The following is a 10,356-nucleotide window of genomic DNA, read 5'->3' on the forward strand; positions in this document are numbered from 1 at the left end:
TGTGTGTTTTGTTTTGCTTTGGGGTTGGATGTGGGTTTTTTTTTTGCTGCATATTGAAAGATATTTGTAGTATTGAACTGAAGCATACACTCACACATTACTATTGTTAGAACTTAAAACCTGTACTCGTTGCAACTGTGATATATGGTTTTCATCAACCATAGATATATTCACTAAAACTTGGTAAGTTCAAGGCAGACAGTCATAATAACAAGATATTGTATTTGTTAGTCATCAATATTATATGTAGGTAGTGTAGTGGTAAGTTTAAATCTTAGCGAAAGTTTGGCTTTGAACCTGTCACCATATTAACACTGCACAAGTTTGTAACTGTAGTATCACTTTTCCATCAGACAACAACAATCAATTCAATAAAAAGTGTTAAGATACCAATAATTAGACAATGTTAATATTAATCAGTGGTTGATATTATCCATAAGTATTGCAGTAACAGGTTTAAATCGTAATCGCCGTTGAGGGCGCTGATTTTTGGTCAATTTGATCTGATTTATATAGCTACAAAAATACGTTCACCCACAGTTGTTTGTATACTGTTCAGAGTGTACGATATTACGAGTAACTTATTGTATCTAACAAAACATTTTCAAAAAAGTTTCATCGAAATCAGTTGCAGCAAATGCAGTTTTGGTAAATAAACAATTAGATAACCGTATACAACAAATTCAAGGAAGCCATATTGTTAGTATTTATCTCGACACTGTGTGAGAAGACCCTTTGGCTCAACAGGCTATCGAGTTTAAATATAGTCTAATAATAATGATGATGATGATAATTGAAAAATGATTTGGTGGTCATTGAAGACATGAACGGCCATTGTCATTATACAATAAGAGCCAAATAGAGGCTTCATGCTAGCATATTCCTCCGAGTAAAAAAACAACTCATAAAGTCAGTTTGTTTCACTTGAACTAACCAATCTACAAGAGCAAAAATGCACACTATAAATGTAGATTTTAAATTGAACGATGACCTGAAAGTCTAACAAAAGATATATGAAAGTAAACAATGAAAATGTCTATTCATTGAAATGTTCAGTCAACTTTGCTTATGTTTATTTTTTAGTTAAGATCAATTTTGAAAGTTTTGATTTGATCCTTGAACCCCAACAAAATAATCTGATTAAACAATTTGCATAGGACAAATTCAATACGAAGTCATTAGATACGCCGTCGTAAGATAGCGCCCTCACTCATCAGCCTACTCAAAAAAAGAGGCCGGTGAGAGCGGATGGACACGGTATATCTTTACACTCTAGTTCACCACTAAAAAACTCTTTCGTCGATTCATCGATTTTAGATATTTGCTTCCTCGTTTTTCTGTAGTTTGTACCCCTTGGCTCTTTTCCTTCCTTTGACGGCGTACTTAGCTAGACAGGCAGTCAAGAAGAGAACACCGCCCCCAACGACGACCACACCAAAGACAACGGCAACAATGAATGCATCTAGATGAGAAGAAAGACAAACAATAATGTGATCACAGTGTATTACTTCATAGGCTACATGACTTTCAATCAAATAATGCAAATATTCACGCATGTATGTAGAGCCTCGATATTAGGTAGATTTATTTTGTTCTCACTTATTATCTTCTCATTTATACCCCTGCACAAACTTTGACATCAGCTCTGGCAGAGGACTGCTACTACTAGTAATCATGTGCATGTCAAACATTGAGTTGACATTTGACAACTAAAGGGGTGATCACCACTTCATATTTAAATTAACGCCTTTGTGGCAAATGATATCCTTAACCTTTCTTATTCACTGCCAGACGTTGTAAGCCTATATATAGGACTCTCGTATCCTAGCTACAACGTCTTTACTAATTTGATATACAATATATAGTAACACGTACTACTAGTGAAAGAAAATATAAGTATTTGGATTATCTTACTTCTCATATATCTCCTTTGTAGATCCATAAAGTCATAGGCTCCTGAACAAGACAAAATACAGAATGTAATACATGTATATTAGAACAATAGTCTACTGTAATAGCATACTGAATGTACTACTTGACAGATAGCACATGACACCGTTAGTGAGTGATCGGTGTGAGTTATGAAAGTGTCATACGATATGGAATACACTCCATTAAACGAGACGATGACAGTTTATATGATAGGTGATATATTGATAATGTAGGACTGACTGACTAACGGACTGACTGACTGACTGACTGACTGACTGACTGACTGACTGTCTGACTGACTGACTGACTGACTGACTGACTGACTGACTGACTAACGGACTGACTGACTGACTGACTGACTGACTGACTGACTGACTGACTGACTGACTGACTGACTAACGGACTGACTGACTGACTGACTGACTGACTGACTGACTGACTAACGGACTGACTGACTGATTGTCTGTCAGTCTCGCTGTCTGTCTCTTCCTCCGTTTACCTCACTCTCACTTTCTTTTTATCTGTCTCTGCCTGTCGCTGTCTCTTCCTCCGTTTACCTCACTCTCACTTTCTTTTTATCTGTCTGTCTGTCTGTCTGTCTGTCTGTCTGTCTGTCTGTCTCTCTCTCTCTCTCTCTCTCTCTCTCTCTCTCTCTCTCTCTCTCTCTCTCTCTCTCTCTCTCTCTCTCTCTCTCTCTCTCTCTCTCTCTCTCTCTCTCTCTCTCTCTCTCTCTCTCTCTCTCTCTCTCTCTCTCTCTCTCTCTCTCTCTCTCATATAAGTTGGCTTACCTGGGGCAACTTCACACAATGCACCTCTCTTTTCGTCACACATGCTATCAGCGTACCCTACTTTGTATTCAGGTGTGTAAGCACAGTCACCATCTGATGAAGGTTCCCCTGACATCCAGAGGTCATAGGTTAGTGGATAACTATCGCCCCATTCCCATACACCGTCTGAGTTCTTCGACAGTCCAATCCATGTTCCTGATGGCTCGGGACTTACAATTACTGTGAAGAGAATTTTTCAGTGATGAAATGACAAGTTGGCCGAAATCTTTAGAATCTTTCATCATAATTTCATTCTATATTCGTTGTAAACAAGGAACAATTCTAAGTTGTGATGTTTAGCAGATGAAATATTCATAACCTTTCCTTCATCGGTAAACTTGATGACGCATAGTCCAATGTGGTGACGTGCAACACAAATCAGTGATAAATTTACAGAAAAAAAAGTATGTGTTACTCTAGCTAAAGTATTCTTACGTTGTCTCTGACGAGTCATGATGTGATGGATGTGATAAAATTCCTTTTCGTCGTTAAAATTTGCAAGATGGGCGCGTTTATCCAAAGATTGGCATTCCCGTGTGGCTTCGAAAAATGTCATATGTTGACCAGCACCAAGCAAGAAATAACAGGAGGTACCAGAAGAATACCAGGCTTCTGACGGACATTTTATCTCTGTAAGAATCACAGATAGAGTAAAGTTAGCTGTACAGTTGAAAATAATTAGACATGCTAGACTCAATTTAAAAAAAAAAAGAATTGTCTTAGTATATTATTCCCAAATATTTTTCTTCGGAAAATACGAGTGACCAAAGGGGCCTTTGTCGCTACGAGACACAGGCGATTAGACAATTTTTAAAACCCCTTATGTCACCAGTATTTCCGACTGAAACATATCGGCGAGTAACATACTGTGTAGCGTTTTGGCTAATATGTTTTACTTCTTCAGAACCAATGACGTAGACAGACAGTGTCGTGACGTACACGGACCATGATATAAATTCCGTATTTTGGTTTCTAACGCATGCACATGGTAAAATGGGAATAGTTGCTACAATTACCTCGAAATCGTGAACATACTTTTCTATCACATGACCACAGATGATACCATAGTTCTTATTATAGGTCTGTTTTTAAGTAGTTCCATTTTTTATATAGAACAAACAGAATTCTGACTAAATCTAAAGAGGGGAACTATTATGTCACTGTCATTGATAGCTATATTAATGACAATGACACCCCACCCCCACCCCCACATGTCCCATGTACTTTTTCTCTGGTTTTAAGTACATACCACCGTAGAAGACTTCTGGTTCTTCTGACGGATCTGACAGTACGGTACCGATAACAGTTAGGATGAAGATCCAATATTGATGCATCATTATAACGTGAAAGGACTTCTTGATACACGGTAAGATATGGTAGCGAGCCCTCCAGAACTGGAAGCAATATTGGAACAAACAATTATTAAATTACTTTATACGTTACAAAATCTTTACAATTTTTGCAATTATGCATATATGTATGTACATGTATATATGTATGTATGTATGTATGTATGTATGTATGTATGTATGTATGTATGTATGTATAAAAGTAATAAATGCCGTCCGGGTAAATACACGCCGACGTAGGAGGCGTGTATTGCCCGGATGGCATTTATCTTGTACCCTGGGAACTTCATTTGTGGTGACATATTCTTCCCAGGAAGAACTCCATACACCCGGTACCAGCGTCTGTGTTTTGATTTCCGATAAGAAGACTGACGCCTAAAGCCAACAACATTGATACACGCCGGTGTCAACATTCAGTGTCACACACGTATATCGTTACATATACACCGGTCTTCATGCTTTTCCCTGATTGGTCAATACCCTCATTTGTAACTGTCAGTCGACATTTAACGCCCACACCGGAGTACAAGTATGGATGGATGAATTTATATATGCAAACATTCACAACCTTCTTGGAACCAATTCTTCTCCTACAAAAGAAAACCACGCGTCTGATGACCTTCTCTGACATCCGTGCCCACACTAGCCCCTTATTTAAAGACCTTGGTATTTTAGATGTCCATAAATTATGTAAATTTCAAACCTGCCTTCTTATCTTTGATATGCACAACAATCAGTATGCCCATGACATACACCACTATTTCGATGTTGTTCCTCATGTGTACCCTACCCGGTTCGCTACAAATAACAACTTTTACATACTAAAAATAAACTTAACACGAAGCAAACATAATTTTAAATATGCAGCCACTTCTCATTGGAATTCTCACCCAACCTATATAAAAAATATTACCCACAGACGCACCTTCAAAAACACTTTAAAAGAACACCTTCTTGCTAAAATTTAATTTCTTTCAGTAACTTCTACAGAACTTGTATATGTTTTTGACTATGACTGTGATTTTCATTAATTTCATTTCATGTAATTAGTTTACTTATATATACACTATGTGAGTTTTTGTTTTGTTTTCTTCTTTGTACAGTTACGCATAAACATATTTTATTATTTTTATAGTATCAGGGCCATAGACTAGACTAGTTCTGCTTGAACTATTTCTATGGCCCTCACCAGGTACAGTTTTTCTTTTCTTTTCTTCTCAGTTGTGTATCATTTTCCCTTTGTGTCTGGTGAAAATAAATAATATATAATATATATTTGTGTGTGTGTGTGTGTGTGTGTGTGTGTGTGTGTGTGTATTGCACTGTGTGTGTATTGCATGTGTGTATTGTATGTGTGTGTGTGTGTGTGTGTGTATTCACTCTCATTCCTGCCCATGCTGCCATTTGGCGCCTTCCCTAGAGCTGAGTCTATGTTATTCCCATACCCGAGGTTAATCATTGATTGCTATGACCTCGTAGATTTCATGCTAATGAAGTAAGAATATTGTCATTACCATTTGACTCCAACATTTATATTTCACATTAATCGAATCAACTTTTATAACTATGTGATTGTCCTCACAAGAGACGAACTCAAACTTTTCAACGTAAGATTCTTTCTGGACCAATACTTTGAGAGATCGGAAATTCAAAGATGGCGCACGATACAGTTACAGAAAAAACGAACGAATTATGCTTTTTTCTGTCATATCAAATTAGTTTCTTATGTTATATGTAAAGTAAGGAATTATTTCTCGAGTAACTTACCTCAAACGACCAACTTCACGCTTCACAAGTGTGTATCTGTAGTATATCAGATATATGGCATGTAAACAATCCTTATAATAATAACGTATAAGCTGGGTGCCAGGCTGGTCTTGTCTCATATATGCATGTATAATAAGGTTAAAGGTCATTATTTACCTTGTTTGATGACGTCAGTATCCAAATATGTGTTAAGTGTTTGCAGATTATGGAGCTTTAGGAATTCTTGTAAATTATCAACTGACACCAGTGTAATACAATGACATCACTTATTTCTACCATGGTAGTATCATATCACTTCCATGCATGTGTTTACGTACTTTATTGAGTTCCTATAAATCATATTGTAAAACGTTGATGGCTGTCATGTTAATAATTCACAGAAAGTCGTCAATTTGACGTGAAGCATCAAACGTATAGAGCACATGTCTCACATATTTAATCATTGGCCAACTTTTATTTCAAACAGAAAATTTGAATCGCGTTATTACATTATGAAAATCAAGACACGCCACTGTATGCCCTCTGGTTGTAGCACGGACAGGGAAGAAATGTCTGTGGTTTTAGCAAAGTGTCAAAAAATTGAATTTGGAGCCTAAGATATATCATTCCCAAAAGCGTTTGAATGTGAATACGAAAATTGGAAAGTCAACTTATGGTAAGTCGGAGTAGCCCTGGCATAATTTGTGTTCGTATTCTCGACTTACTATAATACTATATTTCAAGAAAATTCAATTTCAGTTAAATAAAAAATTTACTGTTTTGACAAGAGTTAATTTAATTCATTGATTTAAAAAGTTATGCAATTAACAGTCGAGTATAAAGTATTTCACGAGCATTTTATTTTTGCGGAAAAAACACCAACGAAAATAGTAAAATCAAACACTAAATGAAAATCAGTTTCGTCTGTCCCAGTATGTTGTACTTTCTCAGAACCCTCTAAACATCCCATAATTTAGTTTGTTGACAATGAAGGAGTCATGTAGAAATCGGATTCACTATTGTTTACATACAGACATCAATGAATGGTGAAAAAGTACATTAGCTCCTTAGAAGTATAAAGCAATCATTTCAGTAAGGGTTTGGTGTATTTGTTTTCAACAGACAAACAATTACCAAGTGTTCGCGAATAGTTACAACTATTGTTTTTTATTAAAGATATGAAATTACTCCTAACAATATCCATCCATTTAAACACGTACATGTTAATAATAATGATATACACACAATTTGATGTCAGAAAGTGTACATTTTATTTCTTTGTTACAAAAAGTATTGCATGAGCGAAAAAAAAATCAATAACATATTTACTGAACATCCCCGTGAACGTTTCACACACTTGAACCCCACCCCCGTACGTATTTGAAATGTTTTACACGTGACCATTGTCCTAGCCTAGAATCTAGGCGAATGGCATGGGCGTTTAGAATTTTGATTTCCCAATGGGTAAATAACGAATTCAAACCCACATTGCCATGGATTCCAGACTACTATAATTGTCCCCGAACTAAGTTCAAAATTCAAATAACGATTGTAACATATCTAAGAATTGAATCATGAGAATTTGAAATATCAACTAAACTGTTTCACAATAACCTCTAAGACTAGACTTTTGATAAAAATCTAAATGTAAGTGTACTTAAAACCTAACCATCTTCACTCAAAAACCACTTGTTGTTTATCGATGTCAACCTACTTTAATACCATGGATTATGAAGACGCAAAATGTTCCTTTTAATCTGACAAGACGATAGATCAGAGCGTTGGTTTATAGGGAGTTCGTTTACATACGGGATGAATATAACCAACAGTACGAACAAACAAACAAACAAACAAACAAACAAACAAACAAACAAACAAACAAACAAACAAAGAAGAAGAACAAAATAAGATATACCATATACCAGCACAGATTCACTGTTTCATTCGCTCGGACACAAAAAGAGTATACGTGAAGAAATTAATTTCATAAATACGAACAGTATCTTCGGTTGCCCCTCCCCCTCCTCCTCTAACGGAGCTAAGACAAATACATATGTAGATGGAAAATCGAAACATGAAAGAAATAATAATGTTTGACTGCATGGTGACATCAAATCAGAACGATAACTTTAAGAAAACTACTTGTCTTGTAATTTTCACGGTTACTAGTAGTAATCTACTTAAAATGTCAAAATCCTTACATAACTTAAGTAAATTTAAAAATTCATGACTTGTGTTTTAAGTAGATGTAAAGTCTACTGTAGAGTCAGGGTGTGGGGATTTGGTCATGACTACCCCCCCCCCCCCACTAATTACGTGACAGGAGACTAGTAAATCCTCCACACGACTTGACTCTAGGCTTTGTGTAGACACAGACAAGTAACACGTGGTGTAGATCATACTATGGTACTACACACAAACTTTGTCTTAAAACAACAAACAGACTGTCTATGGGACGCTCCACATGTAGCTTGGGGTATAATTACTCCAAGCATAGTAGCCTGTATATTATCCAATCCATAGATTGTCATTTCGATATTTCATCATTTGTTTGACAATAATACTCATATTGGCACATAAATATTGTGTTATATATCCTTATAGGACTATTACAATATTCAAGATTATAAGCGTGTTAGCATTTTAGGGTCAGATGTAACATCGGAGAATAAGAATCATATTGTTTATCCAACCAGGAAAACTAAAATCTTGGCAGTTCTGTACTAAAAAGCTAAATGGCATAGAGAGAAAGACAACTACAGAGCATATATTCATATGTATAACTATATATAGCTGCAGCACTGTAAGAAAAATAAGAATGTTCGATATTGATGTCAAATTTCTGGGGGTTTTTAAAGATCCAAGTCTGGATCGAGGATCTGACATGCCTCCTCTGTTCTTCGTCGTCTTCTTCTTCTGACGGTATGTGGTTTTCTTCTTAGGCAGTACGCTGCAAGACCTCCAAATGAGATTATAGTAAGGAGTACAGCGATGACAATCACTGCAATGATAGCTGAAACATAAAAAATGTAAATGAAAGTTATAGTTTGTTTAATAATTCGTTCGAAAGGACAAGTTCGACACTGTCAGGCTGTTTCAACTGGGTTTCCTCTTCAAACAAAAACACATTTGTAATGCAAATTGAGACGATGTCAATCTGGCCTGTCCATGCTGCCCTGCAATGTAAAGGGTTCAACACTGTACCAGAAATGGATCAACTCACGGAAACGTCCACAATGAACTTTTGAAACCTGGACAGTACGAATGCTGCGATTTAATGTCAACTACTATAGCATGACAGCTTCAACACACTTTGCTTCAAAGGCGATGAACAGAAAAGTGGTTGAGTTCTCATGAAACTATGAACGTGGTCATGATTTTGAAATGCTTGCTACGTAGATCAGCATAAAACACTGCAACGTAGGAGTCCTGCGTTTGTTTTAAAACAAGTACGGCATGTATACAGTGCAGTCGCCGAAATGAAACTTCACTATTTCGGTGACAAAATATTACATTTAATATAATTCTGAATGTTAATGTCTAGAGAACGTTTGTATATTGCAGAATTCTGAACGATGTTTCTTTAAAAAATAGTTACCTTCGTCAAGTTTGTGTAAATTATCCGCAGAAGCTTCAATGGGTGCCTGTGGATGGTTAGCCTTTTCTGAACATAAAGAAAACAAAATGTAAACTTCATAAGTGTTTCCGAAAAAATTAATGCGTGGAAATATTGTTTATGTGTCTGAAAACTTTTTGTTTCAAGTACTATTACATGTATTTTTAGAGTGCTTGTACAGCCATATTTGGGTATATCTGGGATATCAGGTCATATGGGTTCATAGCTGACCATTGCAGCTGCTCGGATGCAACCAATGAATGCACCACATATATTTTCGATATGATGATACACACTCATGAAAATCTGACCAGTTGCTATGACAACTTCCAAGTAGCATATGGACTGAAATTAAAGTGTGATCATGAGAATATATTAGACACCCTTCTATTGGACAATGGTGATTGGTGGCTATATGGTTATAACTTCTACCAGACAGCACCAATGGTGATTGGTGGCTATATGGTTACAACTTCTACCAGACAGCACCAATGGTGATTGGTGGCTATATGGTTACAACTTCTACCAGACAGCACCAATGGTGATTGGTGGCTATATGGTTACAACTTCTACCAGACAGCACCAATGGTGATTGGTGGCTATATGGTTATAACTCCTGCCAGACAGCACCAATGAAACTACAGTTGTTGTGAGATGTGTGGAGTGTCGATGAAACGACGGTTGGTCTTACAAGCTTACCTGTAGGCACGTGTGTCGGAGCATCTGTAAAATGAAGAAAGAAATATTTTAGTCACTTTTTGTTATATTGTCAGTGAGAATTTAGTCTTTAGATTAAGTATCTGATTGATTGATTGATTGATTGATTGATTGATTGATTGATTGATTGATTGATTGATTGATTGATTGATTGATTGATTGATTGATT

Source organism: Glandiceps talaboti, chromosome 16 (genome assembly GCF_964340395.1).
Source record: "Glandiceps talaboti chromosome 16, keGlaTala1.1, whole genome shotgun sequence".
Taxonomy (NCBI): domain Eukaryota; kingdom Metazoa; phylum Hemichordata; class Enteropneusta; family Spengelidae; genus Glandiceps; species Glandiceps talaboti.